The sequence below is a fragment of the Rhinoraja longicauda genome, chromosome 8 (genome assembly GCF_053455715.1).
Source record: "Rhinoraja longicauda isolate Sanriku21f chromosome 8, sRhiLon1.1, whole genome shotgun sequence".
NCBI classification, from domain to species: Eukaryota; Metazoa; Chordata; class Chondrichthyes; order Rajiformes; family Arhynchobatidae; genus Rhinoraja; species Rhinoraja longicauda.
The window spans coordinates 55,652,216-55,669,645 of record NC_135960.1 but is presented as its reverse complement, the minus strand read 5'-3'; the positions used below and the strand labels follow the sequence as shown (position 1 = coordinate 55,669,645).

Sequence of the window (17,430 nt, the reverse complement as noted above, 5' to 3'; positions counted from 1 at the left end):
CTGGGTAACCTGTTCTGAATCCATACTCCTTTATCACCATCAATCCATGCATCTTAATTTTCTGAATCAGTCTCCCACAAGGTAGATTGTTTAAAGAAGGATCTCGACCCGAAACATCACCCATTCCTTCTCTCCAGAGATGCCGCCTGTTCCACTGAGTTACTCTAGCATTTTGTGTCCATCTTTGGTTTAAGCCAGCATCTGCAGTTCTTTCCTACATAAACATAGCACAAAAAGTAAGGAAATTTGTGTTTGGTAGATTATTTCTTTGTTGTAACAATGCTGCTTGGCAATAAATCTTATACCGTTGGAAAGCCTGTTTATTTCCCTTTTAAATGGTGCCACATTTGTAAGGAACATGCATTTGTGGGATGAGCAGCAGAGCTGAGTATATGGGTTGCGCCCATGAACAATTTGCCAAATCTTCTCTGCCAATGCCAAACAGCTTATTCTGCTGTTGCTATTGACTCTTGTTTTGAGCTTCTGGTACCCCCATGTGCTGACAAGAATGGGATGTCATCCCACAACAGTGTGTGACCAGGCTGATGACCAGCATGAGGAGGAGGTGCCAGGCTGTTATGGCTGTGTATGGTTTTTCCACACGCTACTGTGGCTCCTGTTTATTAAATGAATAAATTGTTAAATTATCAATATGTCTTGTTTCTTCAGACTTCAATCATCCAATCCACCAAACAACACCGAACAAGAGTCAATGGCAGAATAAGCTGTTTGGCACTGGCAGAGAAGATTTGGCAGATTTTTCATGGGCGCAACCCACATACTCAGCTCTGCTGCTCATCCCACAAATGCATGTTCCTTACAAATGTGGCACCATTTAAAAGGGAAATAAACAGGCTTTCCAACGGTATAAGATTTATTGCCAAGAAGCATTGTTACAACAAAGAAATAATCTACCAAACACAAATTTCCTTACTTTTTGTGCTATGTTTATATTTGTTTAATGCCTTACTAAAATTCACATATAGACAACATCAGTCATTCTACCCTCATCAATCACTTTTGTCCCCTACTTAAAAAAACTTAATCAACTTTATAAGATATGACCTGCCACAGCCAAAGCCATACTGACTGTTCCTAATTAGCACATTCTCTTCCAAATACGAGTAAATCCTATCTCTAAGAATTTTCCTTGCCACTGATGTGAGGCTGCAAGTTCCTGGATCGTTTCTCAAATAAAGGAACAGCATTCCTCTGGGACTCACTTGTGGCTAGTGAGCATGCAAAGGGCGAACATGTTTTTTTGACATTGATTAAAACCTGAAAAGCAGAAGCAGTTTTACAAAAGATATGCAATGCTTTGTTATAATTCAATTACCCAGAGCAGAACTTTACATTGTACTTTTAGGAATACACAATGAATTCAGTTCAATAACTCAGATAACCCATCGGTAATGAAATCAATTTTTTTTCCTTCATGGACAATAATACACAAGCAAACACCATTTTTTTCTGACTTTGTGGTGCCCAAATGTGCACCTTTTGTTTTGATACACTATAATTGCATGGCCCAGCATGACAGGACCCCCCCCCCCCCCCCCCCCCCCGTAAATTGTTATTAGATATCTGTTTCTCGTCGCTGGCAGGTTTGCAGTTTATGAGCCTTTCTAATGCTCTTTCAATATACTCCAAAAATGCAGACTAAATTTAGCCCACTTGACTACCCAGACAGCTGTGATTCTCTTCAGTTAAATTTCACAGTGGTCAGCAAACTGCTTGTTCCTGTCACTCAGCCAGGTTATTAGTTGTGCTTGTTTTCTGCTCCTTGCAGATAAAATTGCAATAAGTGGAATCCTGCTGTGCATTTCTCAATTTGATCTATTGATTTGATTCATGGTGTTAATTATGGGTGTTTTTTACACATCAAACAGTAGTTATGGTTCTTGTTCTGGAGAATTGGGCTGGAGTCCCCGTTACCGTATCACCATCGGTGACAGAAATGATACTATTCAGCACGTGTCTCTACTGACCCTGGTGATCATATTCAAAATACAATCCTCTTTCTCAGCAAAGAAAAGCGAGTAGTTCAGTGGAAATTTGACCACTTAAGTTACCATGTAACTGTGGAGCAAAGCTTTTTTTTTTTAAAGCTCAGTTTATTTCATGCCTGCCTATAATCAAGCTTCAGTGGGTCACTGGATATGAGTCAATGATTGCTGCCTAAAGCCCAGTACTTTTTGTGGTGGAAACTACAAGATATGAGATGAACAGTAACCCATTGGCAATGCCTGCCTGGTTTTCACTGATGTAATTCATCCGAGTTCATTTGGCTGCACTTGTTAAGTGCTCAATCAACATTCATTCACCACCAGCAAGAAAGATACTGTATATTTTTGGCTGTGGGGAACTTAAAATATATTCTGTGATTAATGAGCAAAATTTCAATAATAGCGTTTAAAGCTGAAACAGTGATGGCTTTCTATAAAATTCACAGTAGCTTATTGGAAAAATAATTGAGTTCAAAATAAAGATCAACAAAATGAATTTTAATGACTTCATAATGCAACCTCTAGCACAAATATGTATCAGAAGGTTTATTATTTTGAGGGTACATACTGGTGAGTATGATAGAAGAATCTCTGGAAGCAAACATATTTATTATCTCTGACTTAATATTGTATAGAATACTGACACTTTCAACAAGTAGAAGGCACCAGGAATTGTGTTCGCACACGCCTCTTTTCCCTGAGTGTTGGCTATTAATTAACTTCAAACATTGTAGACACATTTGGTGTTCACCGGTAATTGTTAAAATCAAAATGGAATGCAGGTAGGCACCAGGTTACCAATGCCCAACATGGACAATCCGATGTACGATTAAGCTCCCATAATATTATAAACTCTAAAGTTCAACGATGTTGTTTCTCGTATCAGCTTATGTGCTTTTTATGCCTTTAATTACAATGGAGGTCTTGATATCATTCATTACAATGGAGGTATAGTTATCATTCATTAGAATGGAGGTCTTGTTATCATTCATTACAATGGAGGGTATAGTTATCATCCATTAGTATGAAAGTATGGTCATTCATTACATTGGGTTATGGTTGTCATTCATTACAATGGAAGTTTGGTTGTCATTCATTACAATTTAGGTATGGGTTGTCATTCATAGAATGCAGGTATAGTTGTTATTCATTACAATGTAGGTATAGTTATCATTCAATACAATGGAGTTATGATTGTCGTTCATTAGAATGGAAATATGGTTAGTGTTATTGAGTGATTTTTGTTTGTGTATTTCCTGTTATGGACAAAGTTGGCTTGTAGTTGTCTGTAAAAACAGAACCTGCTCATTCTCTGGGGCTGCCTGCACTGTCAGACCTCTGCTGATTCTGTCACCACATTGGAAAATTATTCTATTTTTAAAACAGAAGGCACCAATTTAGTTAACTGGAGCATCGGTTTTTCCATTTTTTAAAAAGAAATATAGAAAATAGGTGCAGGAGGAGGCCATTTGGCCCTTCGAGCCATGCGGGCCAAACGGGCCATGCAAGAAAAATCATACCTTCATACTTTATTGATGACTATGTGAAAATGTACAACTTGAGCGTTTATCTCTGAATGACAACTGCCATGTAACAGTTGAAAATCAGGTCAACATCTGACCAAAATCTTCATCCTTGAGATCTACATTCTCCAATCAAAGTTCAGACATGTCATGTTAGCTCCAGCTCACAGGGGTTTGGTGTCTCAAAGCAGTCCAGCAGAGGGCTAGTTTAATGGTCGCAGAACAACCCTAAGTGTTGTCATTTTGAGATAGGAGATCAGAATCCACATGGCTTTAGCCATTTAAGAGTCAATGTTCAATGCACTTCGGCACGAATTGTAGATGGGCAAACCTCGACATAGAGCAGTGGATCAGGAAGGTCGGTTACTAGTTTGGCAAGCTTCATCAAACACTGATCACACAGCGACAAAGGCAAGTTTGAATTTCCTTTTGTATTGGTTCCTGCACTTAGTGTTCAGGATACACTGCCAGGACTAAGAGCACAAATAGAATCAGCAGGATTGGTGATGACGTGGTATAACAGGATGATACTGAGAATGATTGGGTTAACGTACGAGGAGCGTTTGATGTCTCTGCGCCGGGAGTCACTGGAGTTTAGAAGGATGAGGGGGGATCTCATTGAAACCTAAAAATAATAAAAGGCCTAGACAGTGTGGATCTGGAGAGGATGTTTATAGTCTAGAACAGGGGCCTCCAAACCTTTCAGCATGAGGGCCACATTATATATTTGGCACATTTTTACGTGCCTTAGGAAAAAATAAAGAAGTGTGAGTTTTATAAATTTAATGAACTCAGAAAAGTTTAGACTAGGTTACGTTCGATTAGATTAGGAAAGGTTCAACTAGGTGAGGTTAGATTAGGTTAGATTAGGTTAGTTTACATTAGGTTTATATGGCAACAAATAAATAATATTCAATTTTTAAAAAGAGCTTGAAATATTGGAATATATATATACCGCAGGTATACAATTATTTATAAAACAGAAAAAATGCAGTGACCGACACTGGGGGAGAGAGAAGGGAGAGGGGTAGAGAGGGGGGTGGGGGGGGGGGAAGAGTCGGGGTATAGGGAGCAGCGGTTGAGAGCGGGAGCGCGGGGAGGGGGAGGGTGTCAAGAGGGTCCGGTGAAGGAACGCCGCCACTCTCCCCTCTCTCTCTCTCCCAGAGCCAGTGAGATCTGCGCCGCTCCTCCACTCTCTTCCCCGGCCCCTTCTCCCTCTAACGCCACAAAATAAGAACAAACACAAGTGTAGTTGTTGTTCAGAAGCCCCGCATCCCCGCGGTGAGCGGCGGCCGCGGCGGCGGCGAGGAGGGAAGTTTCACTTGTGTTTGTTCGTATTTAGCTGCATTAGAGGGAGACGGGGCCGGGGAGAGAGTGGAGGAGCAGCGCAGATCTTGCTGGCTCTGGGAGAGAGGGAGAGGGGAGAGAGAGAGAGAGACGGGGAGTGAGGGAGAGAGCAGCCCTCGCAAGTGGTGACGTTCCTTCACCAGACCCTCTGACATCCTCCAACTCCCTGCACTCCCGCCCTCACCCGCTGCTCCCTCTACCCCGACTCTCTCTCTCTCCTCCCCCCCCCTCTCTCCCCGGGGTGAGCGGCGGCGAGGCGAGGAGGGAAGTTTCCTTGGGTTTGTTGTTTGCGAGGGGCGCTGCGATCTCTCGCCTTGTCGCTCTGGGTCGGTGGCGATCTGCTCTCCGGTGAACCTTTGCCGGCAGCTTCTGCCTCCAGTCCCCACTGTCTAAGAGTTTGCTGCGGGCCAGATAAAATCTCGTGGCGGGCCGGATGTGGTCCGCGGGCCATAGTTTGGTGAACCCTGATCTCGAACCAGAAGACACCACCTCAGAATGAAAGGACTTGTAGGGACATAAGGATTGGCCAGGTAATAGAACCCTCGGATTGGGTTACGGTCACGGGGTGAGGAAGCGCGGGGTATTTAAATGCTTGGCGCCAATCGTTAGATTAGAGATTAGATTAGTGAGTGAAGTTAGTGTTCGTCCAGAAAGAAGTCTGTTGCGTTTGTTACGGGTTTTATACCAATAAAGGATTTGGATAATACCACTCGTCTGGACTCACTACATTGGTGACCTCGAACGTAGGAAGAAAGCAGCAGCATGTCGCAGGCGGGAGCGAGCGCGGGCGAAATCCATCTACCGCCGTTCTGGGCCCATCAGCCGCACCTGTGGTTTGTGCAGGCAGAATCACAGTTCCATCTTAAAAAGGTGGAGGAAGACCAGGAGAAGTACCACCACCTGGTGAGCTGTCTGCAGGCGGAGGTGGCTGCGCGGGTCAGCCGATACCTGACCAGTCCACCCCAAACGAACCAGTACGTGGGGCTCAAGAAGCTCCTGCTGCGGACCTTCGGCTGGGCCCAGAACCAGCGGGCTCTGAAGCTCCTCCATTTGCCAGACCTGGGGCAGCGGCTGCCGTCAGAGCTGATGTCCGAGATGCTGGCTTTGGCGGGCGACCATCAGCCGTGCATGATATTCGAAGCGGCCTTTCGGGAGAAGCTACCTGGGGACGTCAGGTTGGTGTTGGCAGACGTCCCTTTTGAAGATCCGGAAGCGTTCGCCGAGAAGGCCGACACCCTCGTGAGGGAACGCAACGCCCGAGACGGCTCCGTTAACCGGGTCTCGAGGCCCAGCGGCAGTCGGGGGTGCGGCCGGGAGAGCGACGCATCGGCCGCTATTGCGCAGCCGGCCCGCCAAGAGAGGGCGGCGGCGCCTGTTCATTGGCAGCGGGCTCGACCAACAGAGCCGGATAGGCATGGCTGGTGCTCTTTCCATCGGCGGTGGGGCAGCGAGGCACGAAGCTGTAGATCCCCGTGTTCGTTTCCGGGAAACGCCTGGGCCGATCGACTGTAGAGGCAGTCTCGGTTGGCCGTAACCACCGCCTCTACGCTACGGATCAGAGTACCGGGATCGTTTTCCTAGTGGATACGGGAGCGGTCGTAAGTATTGTGCCCCCCTATGACTGTGAAGTTCGAGTGGGGGAAAAGGGCCCGCCCCTAATTGCAGTGAATGGTAGCACCATCCGTACATACGGTAAAAGGACCATGTCCCTGTCCTTCGAGTCCAGGACTTACCGTTGGGAATTCATCGTTGCGGATGTGGGCCAGGCCATATTGGGGGCAGATTTCCTATGGGCGTTTTCCTTGGTCGCAGACGTCCGAGGGAGGGGCCTACAACCCTCGGCTGATGTACGGCCTCGGGGTACTGGGCCAGAGGCTTCTACAAGCGCCGCCCCACCCAGCCTAGTTATCCAGTCCATTACCACGGCTCCCGGTCAGTTCGATGCGGTCCTGGCCGACTTCCCGCAGCTCCTCGTCCAGCGTTTTGATTCACCTTCGGAGAAGCACGGGGTCGTCCATTTCATTCCAACCGAAGGGCCCCCGGTTTTTGCCCGGGCACGGCGCCTCCCACCCGACAAGCTGGCCAGGGCGCGAGAGGAGTTCCTAAACTTGGAGAGGTTGGGAATTATTCGGCCTTCGAGTAGTCCGTGGGCCTCCCCCTTGCACATGGTTTCCAAAGCATCTGGGGGGTGGAGACCATGTGGTGACTTCCGTCTGCTCATCGCGGCAACACGGCCGGACCGCTATCCGATTCCACACATCCAGGACTTTTCAGCTAGCCTGGAGGGGGCGACAATATTTTCAAAAATTGATTTGGTGCGGGGATACCATCAGATCCCGGTCCACCCGCCGGACATTCCGAAAACAGCGACCATCACCCCGTTCGGACTGTTTGAGTGGTTGCGTATGCCTTTCGGCCTTAAAAATGCAGCTCAGGCATTCCAGCGTCTGATGGACCGGGTGGGTCGAGGGTTGCCGTTTGTCTTTATTTATCTAGACGATATTTTGATTGCCAGCCGTTCGGTCCAGGAGCACTTGGTCCACCTCCGCACGGTGTTCCAGAGGCTGCAAGACCATGGCCTGATTCTCCATCCGGACAAGTGCCAATTCGGCCTGTCCGCGGTGGATTTTTTGGGTCACCGGGTTACTCCGGCCGGTGCAACTCCTTTACCAGCTAAGGTGGACGCGGTCCGCTCTTTCCCCCGCCCGACTACCATCAGGGGCTTGCAGGAATTTGTGGGCATGGTCAATTTCTATCATTGGTTCGTGCCTGCAGCAGCTCGGGTTATGCGCCCCCTTTTTCAATGTCTCGCAGGTAACCCCGCGGAGTTGGTATGGTCCGTAGCTGCGGAGATGGCTTTTGTTGCGGTCAAACAGGCCCTCGCCAATGCCACCATGCTGGTGCACCCGCGCTCCTCCGCCCCCACAGCTCTGACGGTGGACGCCTCAGACGTGGCGGTGTGTGGGGTTTTGGAGCAGCAGGTTGACGGTGAATGGCAGCCTCTTGCGTTTTTCAGCAGGCAGCTCTCTCGAGCGGAGCTCAAGTACAGTGCGTTCGATAGGGAGCTCCTGGCCCTTTATTTAGCAGTCCGCCACTTCCGTTATTTTTTAGAAGGCCGTTCTTTCGTGGCCTACACGGATCACAAACCTTTGACATTTGCTTTTGCTAAGGTTTCTGATCCGTGGTCGGCTCGCCAGCAGCGGCACCTAACCCTCATTTCGGAGTTTACGACCGATGTCCGTCATATTGCGGGTAGGCTGAATGCCGTTGCTGATGCCCTGACCCGGCCGGCCATTCTCTCCGTAGCCGTGGTTGGTAAACATGTGGATTTCCAGGAGCTAGCGGAGGCTCAGCGCCTGGAAGGAACTGCCGCGGTGTACGCCTCCACAACCTCGGGACTGCGTTTAGAGCAGGTGGCGTGTGGCCCCACAGGTACCAAGTTGTGGTGCGACGTTACTCTCCCACGCCCTCGCCCGGTGGTGCCTGCCGCTCTGCGGCGTAAGGTTTTTGAGGCCATTCATGGCCTGGCACATCCGTCCATCAGGGCGACTTCAGCCATGGTGGCCGACCGGTTTGTCTGGCATGGCCTGCGAAAGCAGGTGGCAGCCTGGGCACGCGCCTGCATTCCGTGCCAGACCTCCAAAGTCCATCGTCATGTCCAGCCCCCACACCAGAGATTCGAGGTTCCCCCCGCCCGTTTTTTCCACATCCATGTGGATTTGGTGGGTCCATTGCCCTATTCTAGGGGTTACACTCATCTACTGACGGTGGTTGATCGGTTCACTCGTTGGCCGGAGGCGCTCCCGTTGTCGGACACCTCGGCGGCCTCCTGTGCACGGGCCCTGGCGTTGCATTGGGTGGCTCGTTTCGGGGTCCCGGCAATCATCACTACAGATCGGGGAGCCCAGTTCACCTCGTCTCTCTGGGCCGCGCTGGCGCAGCTGTATGGTGCTCGATTACAGCAGACCACCGCCTATCATCCCCAAGCCAACGGGATGGTTGAGCGTTTCCATCGGCAGCTGAAGGCGTCCCTCTGTGCTCGCCTGACTGGCTACGATTGGGCTGACCAGCTGCCTTGGGTCCTCCTCGGCATCCGTACGGCCCCGCGGGCTGAGCTGGGCACATCTTCGGCCGAGCTCGTCTACGGTTCGCCCCTGCGGGTGCCGGGCGACATTCTCCCTTCCACTCCCGCTTTGCCGCCATCCGTCACGTCAGTCTTGGGCTCCCTCCGGGAACGGGTGGGTTCTCTGGCTCCAGTCCCCACCTCTAGTCACGGAAGCACAGCAGTTCACGTTCCTTCGGAAATGCGGAGCTGTGATTTCGTGTTTCTTCGGAAAGATTGCCACCGCCCCCCTCTCCAGCCGGTTTACCAAGGCCCGTTCCAGGTGCTCAAAAGAGGGACTGTAACCTTCACCTTGCAGGTAGGAAATCGTCAGGAGCTGGTTTCAGTGTCCCGTCTCAAGCCGGCCCATTTAGACCAGGACCTCCCCGTGTCGGTGGCTCAGCCGCCGCGCCGGGGCCGGCCTGTGGCTGCTCGACTGGTCCCGTCAGCGGCGCCCAGCTTACCACCTCTTGGGCCTCCGCCACCTATGGTTGGTCCCGGGCTGCCGTTGTTCATCAAGTGCCCCCCGTCACCTGCACCCTCCGCTCCAGTGGACCCCCCATCGCCTCCAGCGGCGGCGTCCACCCCGCCTCCTGTCACGCTGGGGGTATCGGTTTCCCCCATCCGTACATGTTCTGGGCGGGAGGTTCGGCCGCCCGTGAGGTATGGTTTCGAGGGTTCTGGGGGGGGGGGGGGTCATGTAGGGACATAGGGATTGGCCAGGTAATAGAACCCTCGGATTGGGTTACGGTCACGGGGTGAGGAAGCGCGGGGTATTTAAATGCTTGGCGCCAAACGTTAGATTAGAGATTAGATTAGTGAGTGAAGTTAGTGTTCGTCCAGAAAGAAGTCTGTTGCGTTTGTTACGGGTTTTATACCAATAAAGGATTTGGATAATACCACTCGTCTGGACTCACTACAGACTTACATTTTGAATGGAGATGAGGAGGAATTTTTTTAGTCAGAGGGAGATGAATTTGTGGAATTCATTGCTACAGGCAGCTGAGGAGGCCAAGCCATTGGGTATTTTTAAAGCAGAGGTTGAAAACACCCACCGGGTGGCGCTTCGATGGCAGCCTTGCCGACAGTCTGTCTGTCCATCTTTTTTTGTTATTTTTAGTGAGTTTTAAAAGTATGTGTTAATGTTCTCTGGTTTGTTTGATGTGGGGGGTGGGCGGGAGGGGGTCGGAGGAAACTTTTTTTCAATCTCTTATCTTGCCGGAGATGCGATTGTTTTCCGGATTGTATCTGCAGCTGCTCTGCGGCCTATCATCGTGGAGCTGGAGGCCTTGCCCGGGACTGACTTTGAGCCTCACTGCGGGGCATGGACCTACCATCAGAGCGTATGATTCCTTGCCTCGGATCGGCACTCCAACCGCGGCTTGCGGACTTTAACATCAACGAGCTCGCAATCTCGGGTTGAGACCAAGGTCGGGTAGCTCCAAAAGCCACACGACGTTCGACAAGCCCCGACCAGGGGTCTGATTGCCTGGTGCGGGGGAGCTGAGATTCCCCCCCGATGCAGGAGCTTAATCGCCCTGATGAGGAAAGCCCGCCACTGGCTACGGGAATAAAATCGTCCCGTCAACAGAAGGCTAGAGGCCGCCGACTGCTGGAGGACAAAGAAGGGAGTGATTGAACTTTTTATTTTGCCTTCCATCACAGTGAGGAATGCGGAGGAATCACTACGGTGGATGTTCATGTTAAAGTGTATTTTGTGTGTTCTGTTGCTTTTTATTTGTATGACTGTATGGCAAATGGAATTCCTCGTATGTTGCAAAACATACTTGGCTAATAAAGTATGATTATGATTATTAGGATTATGATAGGTTCTTGATTTGTAAGGGCTTCAAGGGTTACGGGATGAAAGCAGGATAATGGGGTTGAGAGGGAAAGATTGATCAGCCATGATCGAATGGCGGGGCAGACATGATGGGCCGACTAGTGTAATTCTGCACCTATGTCTTATGATCTAAGTGTGCCATCTACACCTCGTGTCAGACCGCTTAGAGAATGAATTCTTGAATTTAACAGAGGCTGAGGCTGCATTTGTGGACAAATGGTAAAGGTGATCCCGTTTAGCCCACAAATGTGAGAAAAATAACCTTGAAGTTTGTTAAATGTTCCAGAACAGCTCTGGTGGGAGAGTGTTAATCCGAAAATATAAAAATCTGGCTCTTGGATGTTAGCAATCTTAATACTAGGGACTGCTTTTGATGAACTAATGCTTTCTCTAATGTGCATGAAAGGCATGGATATGGGTGCAGAGGATAAAATATCAAGCAGATGGTATCAGAGTTGGGGGTATGTAAACAACAAGGAGGAGAGTGACAGATTGCAAGTGGACATAGATGCAATGTAAAGACAAATGGCAGATGAAAATTTAGCACGAGTATGAAATGATACATCTTGGTAAAAAGAACTGGGAGAGACAATACATATTAAGTGTCATAGTTCTGAAAGGTGTTACATTGCAGAGGGATTTAAGTGCATATGTGCATAAATCTGATATGTCGAGACAGTGAAGAGGAGGTATACGGAATCTTAGGCTTCAATAATGAGGTACAAGGTGCAAAGGCAGTGACATTAAGTTTAAACTTGATAAAAGACCGATCAGGTCACAACAAAATTCAGTCTGGTTGCCACACTTCAGAACAAATGTGAAATTCCTTGAGAAGGTGCAGAAAAAAAGATTGGATTGATTCCAAGGATGATGTATTATAGTTGAGAGTTAAGACTGGAGAGAAACAGTGGTCATTCTCTTTGCAACAGCAAAAAAATCGAAAGAAGGTTTGATAGAAATGTATAAAATCATCATGGGTTTAGAAAGGATCATAGAGGAAAGCTGTTCCCATCAGCAAGTGATTCAGGTACTGAGGCACAGATTTAATGGATGAACATGAAATAAATGGGAAGATGTGGGGAAAACTATAAAAGGTTATATTCAGGTGGTTAGACTGGTGGAAATTATTACACTCAAATGGGATTGATTTGAAAGTAATTTGCAGGTCTGTTTTTAATGTGAGGGGAATGGGACAGATTGATTCAGTCCACAATGTGTTGGCACTGACTTTATGGGCCAAACTGTTTCCTTTGTTGCCATAACGATGTAAACAACAGAAGAATGGGGTTGACATAGTCAGCATCTTTGCCATGGTTCTGCTGTCAGGCTGCAGAAAGAGTTGCACTCCCTCTGACCGCAGGATAATTATGTGTGAGCCATCTTCAGGCCACAGCTTTTGCATACTAAGTAAGCCCTACCTCCTTTCTGGTGAGATCTATGTCAGCAGCCAGATCTACCAGCATTGTAAACACAGCCGTAGGAATGTGACGGGTTGGAACAGGGAGCTATCATTTTTGAATAGTCCCTCTCATTCACTCTCCTCTGGGTAAAGAAGAGGGTGTTAAAACCTTGGGCCAAGTGCATCCCTGTATCGTAGGGTAAATGTTCAATCGTGCCAGAAACGGTTTGGTAAATTTACCTTGAGCTACATTAATGTTAAAATGAGCCCAGAAAATACCCAAGAGCCGGAATTATTTTTGGGCTGCCTTATTGCAAAACCTAAGGAAAGAATGGCCTGAGATATTCTGTGTTGGATCAGTATAATTACTGGAGCGACTTTCTGTAAGAAGGAGTCTATGATAAGGCATTAAAATAAATGCATCCAAGGATAATACAGAACGGCGTTTATCTTTTCCCATTTGTTTATCTTTTAAACATGATAATGAATGACTCTCACATTTTAGCTAAAAGAACATGGGTTGTACAAAAGATATATTGTCTGCATCCTTGCTAAGTGTCTTTCTCCTTTTCTCTGTAAATAATGAGCACAATCCATGCAGCCCTGATGTTTTTCTGCTGCTTGCTAGTCCTAATAACAAAAGTTCCCACTGATCATTTTGGAATTACTCCAACATTTCTATGTAGTCCCCGCCTGATTCTTCACTTCCTCTGTGGTTACATGAAATAAGAGACTGCTTGTTCTTCCAAAATAATTTTTACATGTTCGGGGGATCTTGAAGTGCTCGAAATACTGCAAGTAGCCATTTTGGTGTCGTGGACAAACGTTACTCATTTGTACACATCAAGCTCCCATTACTGGCACAGAGTTAAATGCCCAGTTAATCTGTTCTGATGGTGCCAACTGAGGAATAAATGTTGGTCAATACAAAGAGAATTTCTAGGTCTTCTTTAAACAGAGCTGTGAGTTTTATCGTTTATTAAAATTGACAGGGCATTAATTTAGTGTCCAGCCAAGACATTAGTCCCCCGCCCCTGGGCCAGGCTGTTTATTTGACAGCACTGTGCAGCAAGGCTTCTCTACAACTTAACTGGCTGCCTGTTTTTTGCAGGTGAGACCTCAGCTCCTGTGTCAGCAGTGCTAACAACTCCAGGATTACCATGTGCACAACTCTAGAATCACCAGTACTCACAACTCCAGGATCACCTTGCTCACAACTCTAGAATCACCAGTACTCACAACTCCAGGATCACCTTGCTCACAACTCTAGAATCACCAGTACTCACAACTCCAGGATCACCTTGCTCACAACTCTAGAATCACTAATGTTCACAACTCTAGAATGACTCATGTTCACAACTCTAGAATCACAAGTGTTCACAACGCTTAGATCACCAGCATTCATAACTCCTGAATCACTAGTGCTCACACACCAGGATCACCAACGCTCACAACTCCAGGATCACCAGTGCTCATAATTCCCATGATTATTGAGTTTATGATTGTCATTTGCACATAAACCAGTACAGCACAAGAACAGGCCCTTCGGCCCACAATGTCTGTGCCAAACTTTGCTCCTCATACCCTAAATCTATGCCCTCAGTATTTGATTTTTCCATCTGGGAAAAAGGTTCTGACTATCTACATTATACATCCCCCTCATAATGTTATATAATTATATCAGGTCTCCCCGCGACCTCCGGCGTGCCAGAGAAAATAATCCAAGTCTGTGCATCTTCTCACTGTAACCAATTCCAGTAAACCTGTTTGAAACTATTGCAAAAAAAACAAATACTCTTTAGATTAAAATAATAAATCTTTTTAAAACAGATTAAAATACTCACGCATGCACACACACACATGCATGTGCTTGCACTCCCACGCACATGCACACACTCACACTCACACACAGCTCGAGAGCTGAAAGATCTGCTGAATCTGGAATCTGGCACTGACCCATAGGATTACAGTGCAGCTATGATGCTGTGCTGAGTGGAAGACTGTGCTTCAGCCCACTCTTGGAAATATCACTGTCACTGCATTTTATTCGTGGATCTGACAGAAGGTCTGTCCCAGTGCTTTCTCTGCAAGTCAGTGCCACAGCCATACTGCTCTGGCCTGCTGGAGGCCCACATTTTATAAGAAGTATCAGGAACCCGACCTTTGACTTTGAGGCAAGAAAGCTCCAATGTGCCAAGCTAATTGTAAGTTAAAAATAATTCATTTCTATTTTTTCAAACAGGAATATAATAATTTTCTATTTTTGAAACTACATATTAGTGTGGGAACATTCAATTTTTTCCATTTCCATTCTACGCATAGCTTGAGCCACAAATGAAGTTTAAATGCATGTTCCCAGTCACTTGCATGTGCTTCAGAGGGTTAGGCTTTTTACATAGAGCATGATGAGCATTATGTATAACGGGAATTAACAATTATTAGAATAAGAAGACAGACACAAAAGGCAAGTAAATCAGCCGGTCCGGCAACATCTCTGGAGAAAAGGAATAGGTGATGTCTGTCAGTCTGAAGAAGGGTTTTGGATCCGAAACGTCACTTATTCCTTCTCTCCAGAGATGCTGCCTGGCCTGTTGAGTTACTCCAGCATTTTATGTCTATCTTTGCAGTTCCTCCTTACACAATCCTCACACAAATTTTTCATTTGGGTTCAATCAATATTCTACGTTATTGAAGTCATTAAGCAATGCCTTTTAGTGTTTAAAGTGAGATTAGTACTTCCTCGAAGCACATTAATGCACCATTACCAATATTCTAGTATTCAGTAGCATGAAACATTTCTTGCAATACCTGCTTAGAGAGTTAAATTTCTTCAACCCATAATAATAAATCTGAAAAATCAAATATGATGGGCAATATATAGATGTTTATATATGTTGCGCTCTGTTGGAAAAGAGTCAGTTTATAACCTCAAGTCAATTTGAGCTTGTAATTCCACAACTGTGCCCAAAGTCACAGAGCAATTAACAAAGTTGTAAGCCAATGTGAGGCAAAGCTGAGCATGCTACGGTACAGCAAGCATTGAATATGCTTGCCAAGAACATCTCAAGAAATGATTGATAACAGAACCTTTGAAAAGTTATTCAGAGGTTGCACAAGAAAAATAAATCACATAATAAAGAGGACAAGAGAGCATGAATACACATTCATTTAGACTTGAGTTTACTTTCGAGATACAGCGAGGAAACAGGGCCAACCTATTGAGGACCCGCCAACCAACGATCACCTCGTACACTAACACTATTCTGCACACGAGGAACAATTTGCAATTTACAGAAGCCAATTAACCTACAAACCTGCAGTTTTTGGGAATGTGGGAGGAAATCACAGCACTCGGAGTAAACCCATGTGATCACAGGGAGAATGTACTGACTGGTTGCCTCAGTAAAGTTGTATTTGATTATCTTATTGTACATGAGGATTTAGAAAAGCTGGTCTTCCACCTCTTGATTCTACCATGCTCTGCTCCCCATAGTGAGGGAGTAATGACTATATTATTGGCTTGAATGCTATACCATTCATGCCCATTATTCTGATGAAATAAGTCTTGGAACCATGCCTTGATGGTAGGGCCATTGAGTTCAATAATTCTCTTAAGATTACTAACATGTTGATTCATTTATTATGGCACTTGCGTTGACAAGAGAAAAAACTGTAATGAGCTTTTGGAGATGTTGGTACTGCTGGATCTAACAAGGTCACATCTGATCGGATTTTCAACTTAACCCCTCTTCATACTGTGTAGGAAGGAACTGCAGATGCTGGTTTAAATTGATGACAGACGCAAAATGCTGGAGTAATTCAGCGGGACAGGCAGCATCTCTGGAGAGAAGGAATGGGTGATGTTTTGGGTCGAGGAAGGGTCTGAAACGTCACCCATTCCTTCTCTCCAGAGATGCTGCCTGTCCCTCTCAGTTACTCCAGCATTTTGTGTCTATCCCCCTCTTCATACTCTTGATCTATTTTTGGACAATGGGCAGAAGTTTTTGACACACTGAGTTTTTACAAATATCACATTATTCTAGAGTTTCATAACACAGTTGAATTTTAAGCTTTTGTAAACAGCCAACATTCCTGTAAACAGCCGACAGTGAAACTTCGATAACCTGCCATCTGACTGTTCCGAAAGTCCAATGGTCCAGCATCTGACTTAGCAGGTTCTGGTTTCCACTCCCCCTTTCACAGACCAGGGCTCCAGTCCCTGCTCTCCCATTCCCACACTGTGGCCCCAGTTCCCACTCTCCTTTTCACAGACCAGGACTCCAGTTCCCACTCTCCCTTCAACACACCAGACCCTAAGATCCCATTCTTTCTTTCACACACCAGCTCTTAAATTCCCATGGCCAATTTCACACACCAGGGCCTAAGTTCCCATTCTCTCTTTCACACAGCAAGGCACTGGTTTCCCTGTTTCCTTTCACACAGCAGGGCCCTGGTTCACCTGCTTTCTTACGCTGGGATTTACAGTGCTTCATTCCATACACCACAGCCCTGGTTTCAGCACGTCATTTTACGTCAGTTCCCATGCCCCATTTCACACATGGGGCCTAATTTTCCACACTCCCTTTAAACTCGTAGGTCCATGTATCTGTGATCTCTTAAACACTTCTGTTTCTGGCTCCCACACTTTCCAGGAAATTAACAAGGACCTTATTTTCTGTGCTACCTTTACACTTACCCTAGTTCACTGGAAAATGTATTATTCCACTGTGTAATATTTTAAAAAATGTGAATTAAAATGTGTTCGAGTGTTATTGGCAATAACATCCAATTGCCCAGCATCACCGAAATCCTTAGTGTGTTGGAGTCATGTAGTTTTATGATATAGCATTCATTGGACTATATAATTGATATTTTCAAACAAAAAACAATTTTCAGTGATTATTGAGCATAAAATTTATCTGTACAATGATATACCTGCTGGGATCCAGAAGTTTGGTAACTCTGATGTAAAAACATTATCTGGAACCATTTAAAAACTCTGTGGCAGAGTGTTTTTAGATGTCAGTAGTTGAATTAATTTTGTTTGTGATAAAGCAATATGAGGTTCTTAAAAAGGCACACTAAACTGTCATAAAAACATAGATTCTGTGCCCCTTACTGTAGGGAGAAATAAAGGCCTTGAAAAGGAGACAGGCCTACTGGAATGGAACCAGAGATGAAAGTTCATTGTAAAACTAGAAATAAATGTT

General features: G+C 46.3%; 1 protein-coding gene across 5 annotated transcripts in view; it reads left to right on the top strand.

Moving 5' to 3' along the window:
- Nucleotides 1-17,430, top strand: part of znf385b (zinc finger protein 385B) — a 342,637-nt gene that overhangs the window by 138,672 nt on the left and 186,535 nt on the right. The window contains exon 1 of one of the 5 annotated variants that reach the window (XM_078404025.1): nt 14,312-14,424. The exons of the other annotated variants lie outside the window; for them this stretch is intronic. The gene's annotated coding sequence lies outside the window, so the exon portion shown is untranslated. Of the gene's footprint in view, nt 1-14,311; nt 14,425-17,430 lie in introns of those variants that run through there. 5 annotated transcript variants of the gene reach the window in all.